This window comes from Candoia aspera, chromosome 4 (genome assembly GCF_035149785.1).
Source record: "Candoia aspera isolate rCanAsp1 chromosome 4, rCanAsp1.hap2, whole genome shotgun sequence".
In the NCBI taxonomy this organism is placed as follows: domain Eukaryota; kingdom Metazoa; phylum Chordata; class Lepidosauria; order Squamata; family Boidae; genus Candoia; species Candoia aspera.
In genome coordinates, this window is record NC_086156.1 from 33,402,406 (window position 1) to 33,421,689 (window position 19,284).

At 39.0% G+C, this 19,284-nt stretch overlaps 1 protein-coding gene across 2 annotated transcripts in view; it reads left to right on the plus strand.

The window, feature by feature from the left end:
• The first annotated feature begins 14,271 nt into the window (after window positions 1-14,271).
• PALS2 (protein associated with LIN7 2, MAGUK p55 family member) overlaps window positions 14,272-19,284 on the plus strand; it is a 47,518-nt gene continuing 42,505 nt past the window's right edge. Inside the window, exon 1 of one of the 2 annotated variants that reach the window (XM_063303768.1) lies at window positions 14,272-14,537. The gene's annotated coding sequence lies outside the window, so the exon portion shown is untranslated. Of the gene's footprint in view, window positions 14,538-14,806; window positions 14,856-19,284 lie in introns of those variants that run through there. The other variant, XM_063303769.1, reaches the window with a different exon arrangement.

Consider the following 19,284-nt stretch of genomic DNA (forward strand, 5'->3'; position numbering starts at 1 on the left):
TGGTAGTGAATGCCATTGAGAACTCAAGGATGTCAAGGAAGGTTGCACTTTCCCAAAGTCACCAGCAGCTAAAACCAATACAGTTTCCGTGCTGAAACCTGACTATCATAACTCCACGTAATCTGCTTCTTCTGCAGTTCTCTGAAGTGCACCATCTCGCCTTTGACAATTTGAACTCGGCCTTCCTGTTTAAAGTTTTGGAAGATATGAACTTTGGAGAGAATTTTATTAAATGAGTAAGATTGATTTATACATCACAGAAAGTACAAATAATTGTTAATGGAGATCTAACAAAACCTTGCGAAATACAAAAAGGAACAAGAACAGATGCCTGCTGTCTCCTCTCTTATTTTAGTTTTTGAAATATTGAATAGAGATATAAGACAAGATGAGAAAATTGTGGGAGTAAAGATTAAAAAAGAAACCTATCAGTTAAGGGCATTTGCAGATGACTTGGTGTTGGTTTTAGAGGATTCTTTAAAGGGAATTGACACATTAATGGAAAAATTAAAAGAATTTGGTACACTAGCAGGTTTTAAAATTAAAAATGGAAGACAAGGTGGTAACAAAAAACATGAAAATAGAGGATCAAACAGAATTGATGAAGAAAATGGGTTTTAAGATTGAGAAAGAAGTAAAATATCTGGGTACCACCATAATATGAATTGTATGTTATTTCAAAATAATTATGTTAAGACATGGAATGCAGTTAAAAAACGACATGTTAAGATGGAAGAAATTACAATTGTCATTGTTGGGGAAAATCTGTGATAAAAACGAACGTTTTACCTAGAACGATGTTTTTGTTTCAGACAACACTGGTTTTAACAACTGATGCACCGTTCAAACAGTGGCAAAAGGATTTATCTAAGTTTGTATGACAAGGGAAAAAACCTAAGTTAAATACAAGGAGCTACAAGATGCAAAGGAAAGAGGATTGGGTTTACCTGATTTGAAATTGTATTTTGCAGCTTGCTGTTTGGTTTGGATGAAAGAGAGGGCATTGCTGGGAAGTAGTAGACTTTTAGAGTTAGAAGGACCTGATCTGAGATTTGGGTGGCATGAATATTTGTGGTATGATAAAGTCAAGGTTAATGTAGAATTAAAAATCATTATGTTAGATATGCCATATTGCGAATATGGAATAGAGACAAATCTAGGTTGTGCCTAGTGAAAGAATGTATGATAAAGTAGGCTAAAATTTTTGGTTACAATATACAGATGGAACAATGGGAAAATATGTGGTTGAAAGGATTGAAATTTACACTATCTTACAATCTTAAAGAGAACCTTTATAAATTGTACTGTTGGTATATGACACCAGAAAAAATATCTGAATGTATAAAGGTACTTCAAATCTATGTTGGCAATGTGAACAACAAGAAGGGTCATTTTATAATGCTTGGTGGATGTGCAAAAAAGCTAGATTTTGGGTTCAAATGCATACACTGATTCAGAGGATTTTAAAGATTAATATACAACTGAAACTAGAACTTTTCTTCTTCAGACTGATGGATAAACAGTTGAAAAAAAGTCACAGAACTTTGTTTTTATATATGATAACCGCAGCAAGATTATCGTATGCACAAAAATGGAAAGATTTAGCAATACCTACAATGGAGGAATGGTTGGTGAAGATGTCAGAACTTACTGAGATGGCCAAATTGACCTGTTTGATTAGAGAAAAGACAATATCTACGTTTATTGCTGACTGGAAACCCCTTATGGACTTTTTATGTAAAACAGGAAAAAATGACTTTATGATCTATGGTTTTGACAATTAGATAGGACAGATTATAGAAAGAAGAGAGTCACAATTTAACTTTAGAGAAAGAGATAAATCTCTAATTGTACTTATAACTGTTGTAAAGAAGATTGGAAGCCATTTCTTTATAACTTTTTTCTTTCTTTTCTATTTTTCTTCCACATTTTCTCTTTTTGCACTTTAGCTTTCCTTTCCTTTCCTTTTCTCCTTCTTATTCTATTTTAGTTTGTATTAATTTTTATTCTTTTTAAAACTTTCAATAAAATTATATTTTAAAAAAATGAAGTTGTACCACTTCAATTTTCACTTACCACCTTCACCAAAAAGGGAAGGTTAGAAACTGGTCTAGTTCAAAATATTTGGATCAAGGGTTGGTCTCTTGGGCAGGCTTATTTCAGAGGCAATGGAAACACCGCCTCACCCAAAGAAGTGTTGACTATTGATCAGATCCAACCTTCTGTCACCTTGTGGAAAGCGTTAACTAGCCACAAGGTGCAGAGATCTAGCTGAGATGCAGTGTTTTTTCTTGGCAATGAGCAGCTGGACTCCAAGTTGGCTCAGATCTGGGTGGTTTTATCTGCTCGACTGCTGCAAGAATTCTTCACAGTAGCCCTTCAGGTATTCTTGATGATTCTCCTTCTGTTGCAGGGAATGGATCACCTTATAAAGGGCAGCTGGGTGATATTCAACAGATGTGATAAAAGCAGCAAAATGTTTATTTTTCCTACCATATCATCACTGTATAGGCTTAAATGTGAGCATTTACCAAGGACCAGTCAGATTTAAAATGAGTCTTCCTCCAGGAGCACTTTAAACATTTCTTCTGCTGCTTCACCTTCCTAAATTCTTCAGAGAATGAAGGAGCTGCACAGGGTCTGCAAGAGGGGAGAGGCCGCTGCAGTGGAATGTGCTCCAATGCCATGGTTGCCCTATTTCAGCAGGCAACCATGGTCTCAAATGAACTGACCACTAAATCCTAGGAAAATTCCCCAAGTGCCCTCTGAAAGCCCATTAGATCCAATAAGGCACCTAGGACAGACTAATCTAATAGATCCTTTCTTGCTGGAGGGGTGCTCAATGAAACTCCACACTTATCAGAATGTGACCCATCCGTAGCAAAGACTAAGCTCAATGACCCTCACTTTCAAATCATGTTATGTCTTCCCTGAGACAGATACCAAATCTAACGTGTGACCTTCCCCCTGCAAGTGTGGGGGCCTCAATAATTTGGTTAGGTCCATGGTAGTTACAGTGGCCATGAACTGCTGGGCAACTCCGGGCTCCTCATCAAGAAAAGGCATATTGAAGTCTCTCAGCTCCATCGGACTAGAAAACTTCACCCCACTCCCATGAAAAATTGAGCAGCCCTGATGGGATGCCAATGTGTAGCAGGGAGAGCAGTACATAAGCAAGTAATAGCTGCACAAACAGGGCCTCTGCAGAGTAGTGCCTCTAGATGCTGGAAGAATCTCATGGATAATTGCTACACCCCCACCCCACCACACCCCTCCTGGGACCCTGGCTGGTGCCAGGACTGAAATTTGGCTAGGCAGATTTCTGAGAGATGAACACCCCACCACCACCACCCAAGTTGCAGTGATGCAAGCCAGTTCTGCCCACTCATCCATAATTAAGTCGTGGATGAGAACAGTTTCATTACAGACAGATCTTGCATTCAATAGCAACTAAGAAATACAAATAAACATACTTGAAGAAATAAATACAAAACAGTGCATACTAAAAATATGTATGACGATATAAAACAAATGTTTGTTCAGACTTTTTTTTAAATTGAAAAGAATTTATATTTTGACATTTCTTAGTCATGTTTGAATTCTGCTTAGAAGCCTGTAATATTAATTTCTACAACAGTTCCTATGATAGACTTCCGGTGGGGACATGGCGGACTGAACAGCTGTGCCCGTGGGCTCAGCAGGCAGAACTGACAACACGGCAGTTTTTTTGGGCTCAGGCAGGTTTTTCCTGAAGCCCAGGAGTGTTTTTCCAGAAAAAGGAAAACACCTGGAATCACCCCATCTGACCTCTGGACGGCTGCTTGCAGCCAGAAGATCGCAAACAGCATTCGTGCTCGACTGGTAAGAGCAGCTGGGAGGCTGGGACATCACCATTTTCCAAGCCGCACTATAGCCTTAAAGGGACACTAAGACCGGCCACCCCATTTCTAAATCACTATACATACATACATACATACATAAGGTAAAGGTTTCCCTTGATGTAAAGTCCAGTCGTGTCCGACTCTAGGGGGCGGTGCTCATCTCCGTTTCTAAGCCTTAGAGCCGGTGTTGTCCCTAGGGACACTTCCGGGTCATGTGGCCAGCATGACTCACGGAACGCCGTTACCTTCCCGCCGAAGCGGTACCAATTAATCTACTCACATTTGCATGTTTTCAAACTGCTTGGTGTGTAGGAGCTGGGACTAGCAACGGGAGCTCACCCCGCCGCGCGGTTTCGAACCACCGACCTTCCGATCGACAGCTCAGCGGTTTAACCCGCAGCGCCACCGTGTCCCTTACATACATACATACATACATACATTTAAGTACATGTATCCTAAAAGAGAGGGTTTCTACAGCAAGGAGAAGTGGGTTCTCTTGATGCTTATCATTATTTTTGGGAATAATTTTTTTAAAAAAATTCTTTTTAAGTTTTGGTTTGTTTTCCATCCAAATATTAAGGAGGACTGAGAGTAAATAATTGTCTCCCTGTTATTATTTTTGTAGTAAATTTGAAGATATTAGCATTTTCCTACATGTTGAATTGGCTGTTCTGAACTTTTAGTTCTTCTACCTTCCCTGGGGAATTGTCTGCATATCTCACTTTCACTTATGTAAACATATACTGGAATCCCTTCATATCTTCAACTTTCGCTGGTTAAGCTCCTAGGGAGGTGCCATAATCTACTGCTTGAGACACAGAGGATTTAAAGACTTTCTTTGACTTCCACTGAGATTTTAAACAGATTCTTTCTGATTCCTACCAAGTTTTATGCAAGGCATTCAGGACATTGTGGAAAATATGAGGTCTAAAATGTGTCATCTGGTTGGGGATATCGTGGATGAAACTGAGGAATTCAAGAGTGATAGAAATGTCTCTTTGACTTCTGTTGAAATGCTGGATGAAGATTGGATAGTTGAGTTGAAGAAATTAAACGGAGAGATCAAGTTGCAAGCCATAAGTGAAATTGATCTTCTGATGGAACGCCATGGAAGAAAAGGGGTTATTATGTATGGGAGGTCTGAAAAGAACTTGGGAGTTTTTGAGAGGGGCAGTTGGGCGGTTCGATTTTTTTAAGAAAAAAGCTCTATGCGCATTGTGGAGATATGTAAATGCTCTGGTCTATTTTGAAGTGGGATAAGGGTTTAAGAATATTTATCGGGATTGCTTTAAGGGTTTGGCTGACTTCATTTATCTTTAACTATTTGGATTAAGATTAAGGTAAAATAAAAAATAATAATAAATGTCTGGTTTGGGGTTTAATATGATTATTAAAATTGTTGTGTTATCAAGTATAATGGCAGACAATTTACATGCTTTTTAGTTTGATCTTTATTATAGTAGACAGGAATGTATAGAATAGTAGTAGGAAGGAAATAATTAAATAAATGTTATCTTTAATTAAGGGGAGGGAGCAACTGTATTTAGTGATCTTTATAATATGCCAATGGAATGATTTATAGAAATAATGTGATGTTTAATATAGAGTAAGAGATTGATTATGGAAAATTGTTTTATATCCTTGCTGTTAAAAGTCACCTCCTTTTGTAATTTAAAAAAAAATTCTCTTGTGTTTCCACACTTCACTTTTTTTTCTTTGTAGTTCTTTTTCTGTAGCTTTTATCTTTGCTTGAAACTTAGTAAAATTCTTATAAAAAAACAGTTCCTATGATAGAACAAGGGTGGTTAATGTGATGCTCCAACCCCATTTTGGTGGCCCACAAAAATTACATCACATAAATTTGGCAGCAAATGACACTTCTGGTAGGGCAATTTTTTGGCATTGGGGAGGGGAAATTAGGTATGTTAAGCAAGATTTAACACACTTGTTTTGCATTAAGGAACTTCCATCCCCCTCAAAAACTGAAAAACAGAATGAAATGTTCAGGCTTCCTCTTCTTGGGGTGACTTTCTATGATTGGCTATGCCCCATTGCCCTTGGAAACCATAAAAATGCCCACTTTTGATAGAGCTCTTGATATCTCTTGATTTACTCTCTAAATGGTCCCAGCACAGCTCCTATTTTGTGGTACATTACTTTAGCCATGATGAAACTCAACAGGATATACTTGAATGGCCTATTAACATGCATCTTTTCTGCACAAGCCTCATCACTCCAGCCCTCCAAGTACTGTATTAATTACCTATTTGCATAAGCCCAACTATGTTATAAAAATGCAGATCCTTTACATCCACTAACTAGTGTCAATGCTGACTTCTTAAAAACTGAATGTTTTTGATTGCATTTCAGTATTATGAATCCTTGTTAATACATCTTTTTCGTCCTTGTGACAGTGATTTAAGAATCAGAACTGACAAAGCAAAATAGGTTGTACATTCTCAAACATCTAATTCAGAAAAAAAAACACATTATGGCTTGCTTCCAGATGAGTTTACTTTTGAGACTGTAAGTAATTGGTAGAAAATGGACTGTTTCAAGAATAGAACTTACTTGCACCATTGAAGGATTTATCTCCTTTGACATCAAATGGGAAGGTTCTAGGGAAGTCAGTTGGTGGTGGATGATAAAGTAGGGGAGAAGTGATGAGTTGTTCTGGTAGGAAGAAAATGGATTTGAAATGTTCCCTGTCTGAGGAGAGTAGGCAGTGAAGTTTTCTCATTAAATAATTTAAAAAGTATGATAGGTCTTAGGAAGGACAAAGGTAGTTCATCTCTGTAGAGTTATAAAAGGGTATCATCCAATCTTGGAAATAACAAATTGGAAGAAAAACTCCCTATGTGATCTTTGGGTTGCTATCTGTATCAGCTTGCTTCATTGTTAACTTTGTAAGTAATTTCAGCAATTCCTTCATCCTTTCTTTTCCAATGAAGTGAAGAAAATTTCAGGAATTTCTTTGCAAGAATATGTTGTTGTTCTTGTTGTTGATAGGTTGAGGAAACTTTTCCAGAGGCAATGTAGAATACAGGCAAGATATCAACTTGGGAGTAAATGACTCCTTTTTTTGCATTTGATAATATGCACTGGGTCAAACTACGGCACAACTTTCCTTTAGAGGAAGCTGCATTAATTGCAGCAATATAATGACTGTTGTGATCATGTCGGAAGTTGCAGACATTTAGATACTGGATTGTCCCATGCCACAGCATCATTAGTTTTTGAGGTGATCAATACAAAGTGGAACTTGGTTGAGTCGCTACCAAAAGTTAGAAAGAATATTGATTTTTAAAATCTCACACAGTAGCTTGAGCAAAGAGCATGCCATTTATGTGGCAGATATATTTTAGACAAATTCCTTGAGACACATGGTTGGGTTATCTAGAAACATAAAGTTTCTATAGCAGAACTATTCCACAATGAATTTGTAGACAATGCACAAGGAATTCATTCATCTCAAGTTAAGATGTGACAGAACTTATTTAAAACATATTCCTGATATCTTAAGGATGCTTATGCATCAAATATTATTATTAATTATTCCATGCTAACAGAAGTATGAAGAACATCTTTGATTTCCAATGGCTATCACAAAAATATATTTATCCTGATCCCTTCAAATGTTATATATTTGTCTACTTTACTGCATACATTAAGCTCCTATCCTTTAGGATTCCCTGTTTATTTTAATAGTGAGTTCAACCCTCTAAAAAACAGAACTGTATAACTGAAGGGCAAAGCTTAAATGTTCTTCAGAGTAATAAATAACTCATATCATCTCATTTCTCTATCCTCATTAATTCAGTTTATTACATTTTAAAAATACCAACATGAACTCATGAATCAATTTGCATTTAAGGCAGATTGTGTAAGTAAACTAAAATATGCATAATAGATTTTGCGAGCATTCTGTTAAATTTGAATTTTAAATTAAAAATACTAAATGCTTTTTTTCCTTACAGGCATGCAGATACACACATACACATTCTTGATGTTAATGTATAGATTCTTATAACTCCAAGAATGATTTGTCTCTTCTGAAGAGATATCTTTATTGTCAAGTACTGTAGAATAATTGAAGCAGAATGTTGTTAGAATACTGTGAGTTATTGTAAGCAAACCCCAGCTTAGCTTTTGGGTTGCTTTTATCTGGACACCATTGTTAGCTTCCAATTGCTTATTTTTTAAAAAAAGAAGCAGCAGCATTTAATTCTTTAGTTATGAACTCATCTCTAATGAGAATTTTAAAAATGCTTGATATAAGCATGGATAAATCCCACTGTTAAATTCCACTTTAATTTATTTTCTCTTTTTAAAGACCTTTTCCCTTCCCTTTTGAAGGCATTAGCTCAGCTGTGGTTTTTAGAAACATCCTTTCTAATCTATTTTGTGACTTTTACCTTTTACCTTTTATCATTTCTTTAAGAAAAACAATCAAACTTTCTCACAAATCACCTTTCACTTCTTTTTAACCCAAAGATTTAAAAGTGGCTTTGTAGTTGTTAAAATGAATTAAAACTAAAACAAGAAGCCATCCACACCTGGGGAAAACATAAAGAACCCCTTTTTTAAGACAGACAAGTAAAAGAACATATGTATAACAGCTGATGAGGAAAAGCTGAGCATTATATAACCTGTATGAGCTTCAGCTGTTTAAAAGTGCCTAACAACATGTATGAACTATAAATGGCATAGCCACTGAAAGCCCTTAAGCTAAAATATCATATAGGTTTAGAAATTATAATTGCTTGATGTCACTGAATCCGCCATATTTCTAAGGAAACAGTGTGAAGAAGAACTTTTCCCAATTGTAACATCTTCTGGAGAGAAGTAAAGTGTTCCCAGCCTAGGCCACTATATTCACACATCTCTATTTTGTTGAATTTATGGATGTGGAAAATATCTGATTGGCTGTGGGATCTATAGAATCCTTGTACAAACTGCATTTACAAACTGCATTATCAAATTGAGAACTGGAAGAAACCTTTTAGATGATCAAATCCAACCTCCAGTTTAATGCAGGATTATAAATCAAAGCATTCCAGGCAAAGGGCTGTCCTCTCTCTGCTTGAAGGCTTCCACTACCAAGGACTTCACTACCTCTTTGGGTAAATGGGGCCCACTGTCAAAATTCCCTTACCATTAGGAAATTTTAAGGAAAAACATAGAATGGTTATATTTTTAGTTATTTTTCTTAATATTTAAAGTTATATTTTAGGGTGGGTTTTTTTTAGAAGTTACTAAGTCAGACTTTCTCAATCTTTGGACCCTGGAGTAACCCTTGAAAATTTTTTCAGGCCTCGGGGAACCCCTGCACATTCAGGCTCAAATATAGGCCAGAAGTTACAAAATTATTATATTTGTTTCATGTGTAGGCCTGTATATATGCATTAACAGTGTTCTTAAACTGAAAATAAAGAATGACACTTACCTCTTTAATGTGAAGTTGCCCGAATTTGAAATAGTTTTTTAAATAAAACGTGATCTCCCAGGGGACCCCTAGTGACCTCTTGCGGAACCCTAGGGCTCCACAGAACCCTGGTTGAGGAACCCTGTACTAAGTGGTTTAAAATGCAAAATAGGTACATTAAGCTTTGTGGAGTTATTTTTAATTTAATCAAACAGGCCACCCCAATCACAGTTGCACCTCTAGAGTATAAATAAGATGAAGACAACTGACAAAAAAAATCAATGAATAACCATAATAATAAATATAGCAAACACCCATGTAAGGGAAAACAACATGACTAACTATAAAACCATATAAACATCCATCAGGGAACAGATCACAATCCCCCCCGGCTCCAGGGCCTGCTGATGAAACTGGTCTTCAAGGTTCAATTAAAACACAACAGGGTTGGAACCATATTGACTTTTGCAGGAATGTTGCTCCAAAGGGCATGAATGGACAATAGAGAAGGCTCATTTCTGAGGTCCTGCAAGATGGCACTCTTAATTGAAAGGATCTGGTATGAGCCATCTTGCCAGGTCTCATGTTTGCCTGTTATATCTTTACATCATCCAATACATGCAATTCTCAAAATAAATACAGGGTACAAATCAGATAACTGAATCATCATCATGACTGTCCCAGTACTAAACACTAGAATGATAGAGGACTAAGGTAGGAGCTGCTTCCTAAAAAAGTGGGGAATGTAAATTAGAGCAGGCAATTTTTTCTGGATGGGGGTTACTTTCTTTATCTTATTTCTGATGATGCAGTGATGTCAGTCGTAGGGGTGAAATATTTGTCGTCTCCTTTTTTTCTGTTGAGAAGTTAGTGGGTGGTTTAAAATACAAAGTAGTATTTAAGTTTTGTGGTGGCATATGTGCTTATTATGCACTTGAGAGGGGAGAAGTGAAAATGAAAATCAGTATAATCAGCTGTTTGATAGTAAATGGTTTTGCCATCAAATTTGAGCAGCATAATCTGGAGGGTGCTTTGGGTTTTTTTACTTTGCAAAATGGGGATTAAAATTCCTGTGTAGATTGTGGATCACCAATCCCTGATGTAAAAGGATAGGAGACACTGATCTTAGAGATGACCTCATTGTCCCTGGGCCAAGATCAAAGGTATGAGATATTTAAGCCTCATAGTAATTAAAGGTGCTGAAATGAATCTGGAAGACCTTAATCAGCAAAGGAGTTACTTATTAACATGTAGAGTAGATTTCTAAATAATATTTATTAGATCACTGAAAGTTTTTGATTTCCCAGTTGTTTAAAGTTGATAACAACAAAAAAATCATTTAAAATTGTGCTACTGAAATTAAGTCTTGGGGTGGAAGAATGGGTGAAATGTGTGTGTATACATTCCAGTGGTGGTACTAGAGGCACTTGTTTTCTGTAATTGTATGCCAATTTTCTTAAGCCACTATTTTGCCTTTCTATTGGGTTCTTGGTGCTCTCTGAGCTTGGCTGCTTACTTGCAGACCAGGTAACATCATCAGTGTGAGGGAGAGTGGGATTTGCTGGCTATATATATATATAGTAACTTGCCCTGCCAGTCTTGGTGGGGGCATGGTTTCCTCCTTGATTAGAATATTGTTTCCTACCTGATTGTTTATCTGGTGCTATTTCCTGTTTATCTGGTTGTTGGGTACTGGAGGGCATGTGTTGTAGGCGGTTTGTTTCCTTCCTAGGCTTTTGGTTGTATCTTTTAAATGGTATGTAAATGGGATTTATCTCGATGTGTCTATTGATGGCTGATTTCTAATCAAGGAAAAAAAAAGGCCACTATTTCTAATGAAAGATATTCAGAAAATATAGCTATAAGTATGATTGCCTGACCCAGAATTTCTGCACATAATGTATAGCTAGCTATTAAAAAATGGAAACAAAAATAATGGGGAGAGGTTGGTGTCAGCAACAGTAGGCTTCAGCATTGGTTTCATTATGGCAGATGCTAGACCAGTTTAGTGCCACTTTGCTACCATACAATCTAAAACAGGGCAAAACACTCTTGGCAACAGTAGCCACCCTGTAGCCTTCCTGACAAATCATATGTCCAAGAGCATTTCCCCTCTGTATACCCAATTCTGGTCCTGACAAGTACAGGAAGCTGTACTCTGAATCCTGAACTGGTCAATCTAATGCCTGAGAGAGCCTCTGTCTTAAGTGCATTGAGTCTCTATTCCACGTGCCTCACCTAATATAGATGAATTAACACCAAACAAACATAGAATCGAGCCTACCAATTCAGGACTTTACAACTTCCTTGGAAAGTATTTGTGAATCACCAAATACAGAAAAATTGCAAAATTGTGGAACATCAGGAAGCTGGACTGAGATATGAAAAACAGAAAAGCACACAGGCCTGGGGAGACCCAGGTTCAAGTCCACCCTCAATCATGGAAATTCACTGGATGACTACCTCACAAGGCTGTTAGCATGGGCATGAAATAAAGGGAGATTCTGGTCTAAGCTACCTTAAACTCCTGGAAAAAAGGGTGTGACATAAATCAAATCCATCCATCCATCCATAATCCTGGACAATGTCAAAGAAAATGAAGCTCAGCTCTTGTACTGCAACCATGTAGATTATATATCGTTGTATGACCTAGGATGTCAAATAGATGATTACTATAGCAGAATCACCAGTCATTACTGTAATTAACAACTCTAGGACACAAATGCTAATACATTGTTTAAATAGGGCACCATTTCTACCCTATCATTCTGCTTCTCAAGAGCCTTATCCTGTGCACACATTGTGAATAAGCACCACTGAAATCATGTGCAGTATGCTGATTAAGTATAGTTTTAAAAAAAAGTGCAGCTGACTCTTTTCTTTAAACTGGGGTACTGTAGAAAAGCCTATGTCATGCCACAAAAGTTTGTAGATTTTGTTTATTATGTTAACTACTTACCCTGAGGCTTATGTCAATGCTATCGAAGTATACATTACATGAAATGTGAGAAGAGTCTTCCAGACTTTGGAGCTGAAGCATAATCAATATATGGATGATATTATGTGTGCTTTTTGTTTTTAAAAATAACCTTTTTAATATGACTGTGTTTGACATGTTTATTGTTTTATACTTTATTGCTGTACAGTATGCTGCCCAGAGTCACTTCTTGTGAGATGGGCAGCCATATAAATTTGACTGATAAATAAATTCATTTCCATCTGTTTGTTCTAGGGATGCTAAGAAACTCTTGAATCTGTATTTAGTGGTGGCTTTGGTGTAAGCACTCTGAGTCCCTTCCAGCCTTTACATTCTATGATTCTAAGCAAAGACATCCATATAATATGGCGGTATTGTGGGTAGGGAATCCAGCCTTCCTGGATGAGTTCTGCTTCTTACAAATTAATTTCCAAGCTCAAATTAAAGTGACAATTTTCCTGTTTAAAACTGGAGGACCAAGTTACTTGAAGGACCACCTTAATCCTTATCAGCTTGCTCTTACTTTTAAGATTAATAAGAAAGGGCCTCATGACTCTGAAATAGACTTCCATCTCTGTGTGTAATCATTACAAACCTTAAGAAAATCATGAAGGCCCGTATATTTTCTTTGACTTTTTCTCATGTATATGTCTTATTGGAGTGGTTTTGAATTTGGTTTATTAGAATATACTGTAAGGGTATTGGGCCAGAATGGTTCACAGTCACGAGTGGCATGTATTAATTTTATTACTTGTTTCATTATTATTGTATAAGCTGCTGCTTAGGAAAGTTTTTTTTTCTTAAAAGGCAACCTAGAAATCCTTTTTAAATACCTACAAAAAGGACCAGTACAATCTTTTTCAGAGGTCAATAGCTAAATAAGTTTTTCTTCTCTCTCTCGGAGGAAATCCCATTCAGAAACTAGCAATGAACAAACACGGAGAAAGAGTTATCTTCTGTGAGCAACAGCAATATACCTCACTTAGTCAACCCGTGTCAGAGCTAGTCAGTAAATGAGCAGGAAGAGTCCAGATATATTTAAATTGACAAAAGTAGGCTGCTACTTCCATGTTACAAAACCCTACTCCTTCTCAGCTTTGATGAGCCTACAGAAGTTCTCCTTCACCTACGAACTCTCCTGTTCTGGAAAATTAAAGCACAAATGTGCAGTCAAAGTGTATCACCCCTTTCCCAATTTAAACTGTTTGTAAATAGATTCTCTGATTCAGAGCATTTTTTTTTGGAGTCACTCTCCTGAAATAATCATCCCAAGCCAATTCTGAATGATAATGTAAACCACTACAGGTAAACCTACGTGAATTTACTTTCAGATGGACTTAATATATGTGAGGCTGGGGTGTAAAAAATCTCCAATCCCCAAGAACAAAAGGAAGTTTTCATTTCAGAAGAGACCGGGGAGGGGGCGGCGGGGATCAACTGAGCTGAGCTCATCCAGGCCTATTTTGAACTCGGTTTCTCACCCCAAGCCCTGAACATATATTTACTAAATAATATCTACTTAGTCAGGAGTAAAAACTCCAGTCTTCCAATAGTAGTTATTTCCTTATTCAGGTTAACAGTACGCCTAAGCACGTCTACCCTGAAGTAAGTGTTCGTCAATTCAATCAGGCTTACTTTAGAGTAAAAGCGTATAGGATTGCACCCGTAATGCACCCCTAACCGTTTTCTCCAATAAGCGCACACATTCATACGTGGCCTTGACTACGCCTGGTTTTCCTCCTCGTTACGCTGCATCCCGAAGAATGCAGGCGACAGAGAATCTCCGGGACAAAAAAGGGACGCGCACGTGAGTTCCCCTTTCTTCACCTAGGAATGAATGGCGAAACGGGCGTTCTCAGGCCGGTAAGGTGGGACCAAGCTTAAGCGGAAGGCAGAGATAGAGTTAAAGGGGGAGGGGCTTGCCCTCGCGCGCTCCCGCCCGATCAACTAGAGTGAAGCTTTCGCGCGCTCTTCGCCTCGGCAGCAGCAACAGTAGGACTCCAACTGCGCGCGCAAAAGAGCCGGACCGGCGGGTACCCGTTTCCACCGTGTGCGCCTCTCGAGAGGCAGAGAGGGCTACGGGCGCGCGCTGCCGGGAGCTTCCCGAGCTCTTCCGAGGCTTCCAGATCATTAGATGGGGCTGAGACGGAGCGGCGTCCACTGAGGAGAAGGCGGCTGAGGGTGTGTGTGCGAGCAAAAGGAAAGGCGAGGCCAGTCAGCGAACCGAGCCAACCAACCAAGGACTGCCTTGCCGGTAACTGCCCAGCTTCGTGGCTGTTGAGAGAGGCTTTCGGGGCAGGCGAGTGCCCGCTTTTCTCCACGCGGGGGTGGGTAGGCGGAGAGAGGCAGAAGGTCCTGTTGTTCTGAGTGGCGCGCCCTGTGTGAGTGCCGAGCCTGTGTGTGTGGAAGAGGGCGGGGAAGAACCAGGGGAGGCTTTTGTGGGACGGGGCTGGTTTTCGGCTTTGGTTTCCCGGCGAGGAGCCTACCCCGTGACTCTCGCTTTAGCGTGCCTCGCGAGCGAAACTGGTGGCGGCCTCTTCGGGTGTCTTGTAGGGGATTAAGGCTCATGCAGGTATCTTCCTCGTGGTCCGTAAGGGGGCATTGTGCCGCTTTCCCACCTCTTCTGTGTCCCTTCTTCTCCCAACTCTGGGCCGGGCTTTTTCTTTTTTTCTTGCCCCGGATTATCTCCAGTGGGAGATAATCTTTGCTTCCCGCTCGGGATTATCTCCTCGACCTCTGCGGGATTATCCTGCTCTCTCCCCGCCTCCTTTTGCAAATTTTAGGGGCGGTGCGGGAACAGATCGCTCCCCCCCTTTCCCCCAGCGATTATTGCGCGCGCTCTCCCCAAAAGATAGTTCGCGTCTTTCTGTTTTCAGCTGAAAAACACGTCTCCTGGTTCTTATCTCCGCTCCCTTCCCCCGTGGCCTGTGGCTGCAATCCGCATTGAACTGAGTAGGGAAAAAAGGTGGCGGAGCTGATCGAAGAGCTGGGTGGGCTGTAATTGCCACGGTGGTGCTGTCACCTCGCTACATTTGGAGCTGGGAGGACGGGGGGCAGGACGAGCGCAAGGATTGGCCGCGGGAAGGGCGATTGGCTGGGGGAGAAGGTAGGTAAGTGTTGAAGTATGCCAAATGCGAGGAGAACGTGCTGTCGCGCTTCACCTGTGGTAGTAAAATAGGCATTTGGAGTGTTGCTAGAAGCGAAAAAGAACAAGGAATCGGCCCGCATCACGTTTTTAGGTGCATTCACGTCCGTTGTTACGAAACTGTAGAGCGTACCTCTTTATTTTTGGATTCAAACTTCTAGAAACGCCTTAGCGCTTCCTGCGTCAGAATAATTGAGAGAGTTTACTTAGACTCAACATGTGAATGGAAGACTGCATGGGTGTCATTTGTTGTTAGCAAGGGTCAGTCCTAAATAGAATGGACTGTACTTCATGCTTTCAGCCAGTTGGTCATGGATATTGCTGACAGCAGAGGGGAGGGAGGCATTGCTTCAATTATTGCTGTGAGGACAGTGTATAGGATGATCATGTTTAGCTCATGATAGAGCAAGTGGTGGTAATCTGCTTGTGTCATCTGTACTTTAGCATAACCTTTCTTCTTTCACCTTTTGGAGGTATGTGCAGGGAATCTGCCTGCTGCTACTGCAGAGCTTGTAACCAATTCTGCTGCACAGGATTACATCCATCAATTAAAGTTCATTTTATTTGACTTTGGGAAGGGGTGGGCCTTAGGCAACTATAAATAGACCTTTGGACTAGACTGTAATCAGTAGAGGAAGACAGTAAATTCTAGTAATACTGTTTCTGAATTGCAAGTGTCTTGCATGGATGACTGTCATAATGTTTCTATTTTGGCTCCTGGCTTGGGTGCATGTTATAAGTGATTTTAGAGGACAAGCTAATATTTAACAATTTCCCTCTGAAAATGCCTCAAGCAAAACCCTTTGTCAATTAATCAATTACTATCATATCTGGGAACTAGAGACAGGATATTCATATATTCAAAATCCTGAAGAAAGCATATAAATGAAAGAAACTCTAGAATGTTCAGTACATAGCCATCTGTGCATTTTTCATTTTATTTGTTTACAGCTTGTAGGCTTCTCAAAATGATCAATTTATGCAAATTGTTTACAGCAATAGGGTTTTGTGCTTTGAATTGTAAAGGAGATAATGTTATATTTTAGTTTATTCTAATAGTTTCTTTGTATTCATAGTGTAATATCTCATTATTTAATTGACTACCAAATTACCTGAAACTTGAGTGTTATATTTGGATTGTTCAACTAGAATTATGGCTTGGAGTATGAATGATTTTAGTAGTTACAGTACTTAACATAAAGATTGATGGAATTCTGAAGGAGTTGACTTGGTTGTGTGCATTCATTTGCTGCAATTGTACAAATTTTACATGCCAAAAATTCTTACGCAGAGCTGGATAGCTACTGCAAAAAATGAAGAGAGGTGTTTCTTCTAAGTATATTACCTATATGGATAATATATTGATGTTGTGTTTTCATTAATATCCTGTTCCTTTTCATTAAAGGAAATGGCTATTTGGAAGCAATAATGATGTCTCTCATGTTAGCCTAAATGCATCTAAGAAAAGTGTGTTGGAAGTTTTGCTAATGAATTGCCATGTTAGATGTGTAATTATACAAGAGGTTTAACACTTTTTAAAGAGTTTTTGGAAAAATTTCTATTAGAATACTTTATGAAATAGAAAATAACTGTACCATGATCATTAAAGGACAAATAGAAAATTTCTCAGTTTCATTAAGAAGCTAGTTATGTATAGAAAGAAATAACATTTCCCAGCTTGCAATTATAGCTAGTGTTCAGAAATCCACTGTTATATTTGGATAAGAATTAAATTAGTTGCTCCCAGCACATTATTAAAATGCAGCTGTTGATTGCTACCAAAAAGTTAAGCAAGGATTATAAGAGAAAGGAAACATTTTGTGTACGAATATATGGGGTAGTGGATACATACTCAAGTAGTTTTCTTGATAACTGTATGGAAGTGACTGCCATTCTTCCATGTAGCCATGGCTGATTTTAAAAAGCTAAGTGCCTGGGACCTGGTTAATACTGGGATGAGAGATCATTGGTAAATCCCAAAATATAGGCTAGATTGGGAAGCTGCACCCAAAGGTAATGGTAATCCACTTCTATGTCATTGCCAGAAAATTGCATGGATGCTTTTATGACATCACCAGGAATCAAGGTAAACTTGATAAATAGATATATCAATTCTAGTTCTCAGTTTCTCTGGCCTTGCTTTGCCTAGTACAGAGACATCTGAGGGAGGGGCCAACAATATCAAGATGGTGGTACAACTAAGTGATCAAAGCTCTGCCCCTTTTACACATCAGTTGCACATATGTAAAAACGGGTGAGTGGTTGATTGCCCTATCTCACCCACTATTTTAGTCTCCTTGACTTCCTCTGCTGGACGTACCTGACCTCATGTCTGTTTTTTAAACGTAATTCTGCCCTATGTATGATGCCATGTATAAATAGGTGACCATGGTATCCCCTTTGAGATCCTTTAATTGAATTGCTATCACGAAGGAGCACATGAGAAAAAGGGGTTACTTCTCTGACCCCATGCATGATGACATCTGGCTCGTCTACTGCCCATACATTACTAAGTGAGAATGATTGAGGGGGAAGCCTACTTGAATATCCTTCCCCTAAATTCTAGTACCAGTATTAGTTTATCATCTCAAGATATCTTTATTAGTAAAAGGTTGAGGCTAGGGGAGCTATATATAATAATCGATGGTAGGAACAAAAGCATGGCCTCCCCAGCTCTTTTCTACCTGCATTGGTCCTTACAGGATGAAGAGGGCTTTGGGGTCTGTGGTTCTTCACTCTAAAAAAAAGGGAGTATGGAATAGAATATTCATTTATTATAACAAATAGGATGTTGGTAACATAAGGGCCAGTTTGGTATAGTGGTTAAGGCACCAGGAGACTGAGTTCTAGTCCCACCTGAGGCACAAAGCCTTGACCTTGGGCCAGTCACTCTCACTCAGCCCTAGGAAGGTGGCAATAGCAAACCACTTCTGAAAATCCTTGCCAAGAAAACTGCAGGGACTAGATCAGGCAGTCATTAAGAGGAAACACTGACATGAAGGCACCCCCCCCACACACACAAAAAGGTATCAATAAGTTGTTGGAGTAGAAATGGAAATTTCAGGTAAATCATATCTCTCTCCCCAGAATTGTCCAGTGTTCACACTCACATCTTAAATTTAAAAAGAGAAGAAACTGACTACAGCTGTGAAGCAATATAGTGCTTATAGAAATGAATGTGAGCAAAGGCTGGTATCTTTGTACAGGTGGTCCTCGGTTAACTATGGTAATTGGTCTGGGAACTCCATCGCTAAGTGATGCAATTGTAAAGCATGATGTCATGTGACCATGCCGACTTACAACAGCAGTTCCAATTGCAGTTGTTAGGTGAATCCCCTGTGGTTGTTGGGCATGTTATCACATGATTACCATTTGCAACCTTCTGCCAGCTTCCCCATTGACTTTGCTTGCAGAAAACCAGCAGTGAAGGTCACAAATGGCGATCATGTGACCGTGGAACACTGTGACAGTTGTAATTGCAAGCCAGTTGCCAAGCACCTGAATAGCAGTTATGTGACTGAGGGGATGCTGTGGTGGCCACAACTTCAAGGACAAGTTTATACATCTCCTTGTTCAGCACGGCAATAACTTCAAACAGTTGTTGAATGAATGGTCGTTAACCAAGGACTACCTGTATATAGGTCTGCATGTTGGCATTGTAAGTAACATGCAATGCCATGTAGTGCTTTTATCTGTCTTATTCTTTTACAAACCTACAGTTATACAGTGTTATATATTTGGTTCTATGATTCAGGTTTATGCCATACAACATTTTTTAAAACATGGTTACTTGAGAATTTTGTGCAGACATCCTAGCATAGACAACTATATTAATAAAATCTATGGATCTTGAAGA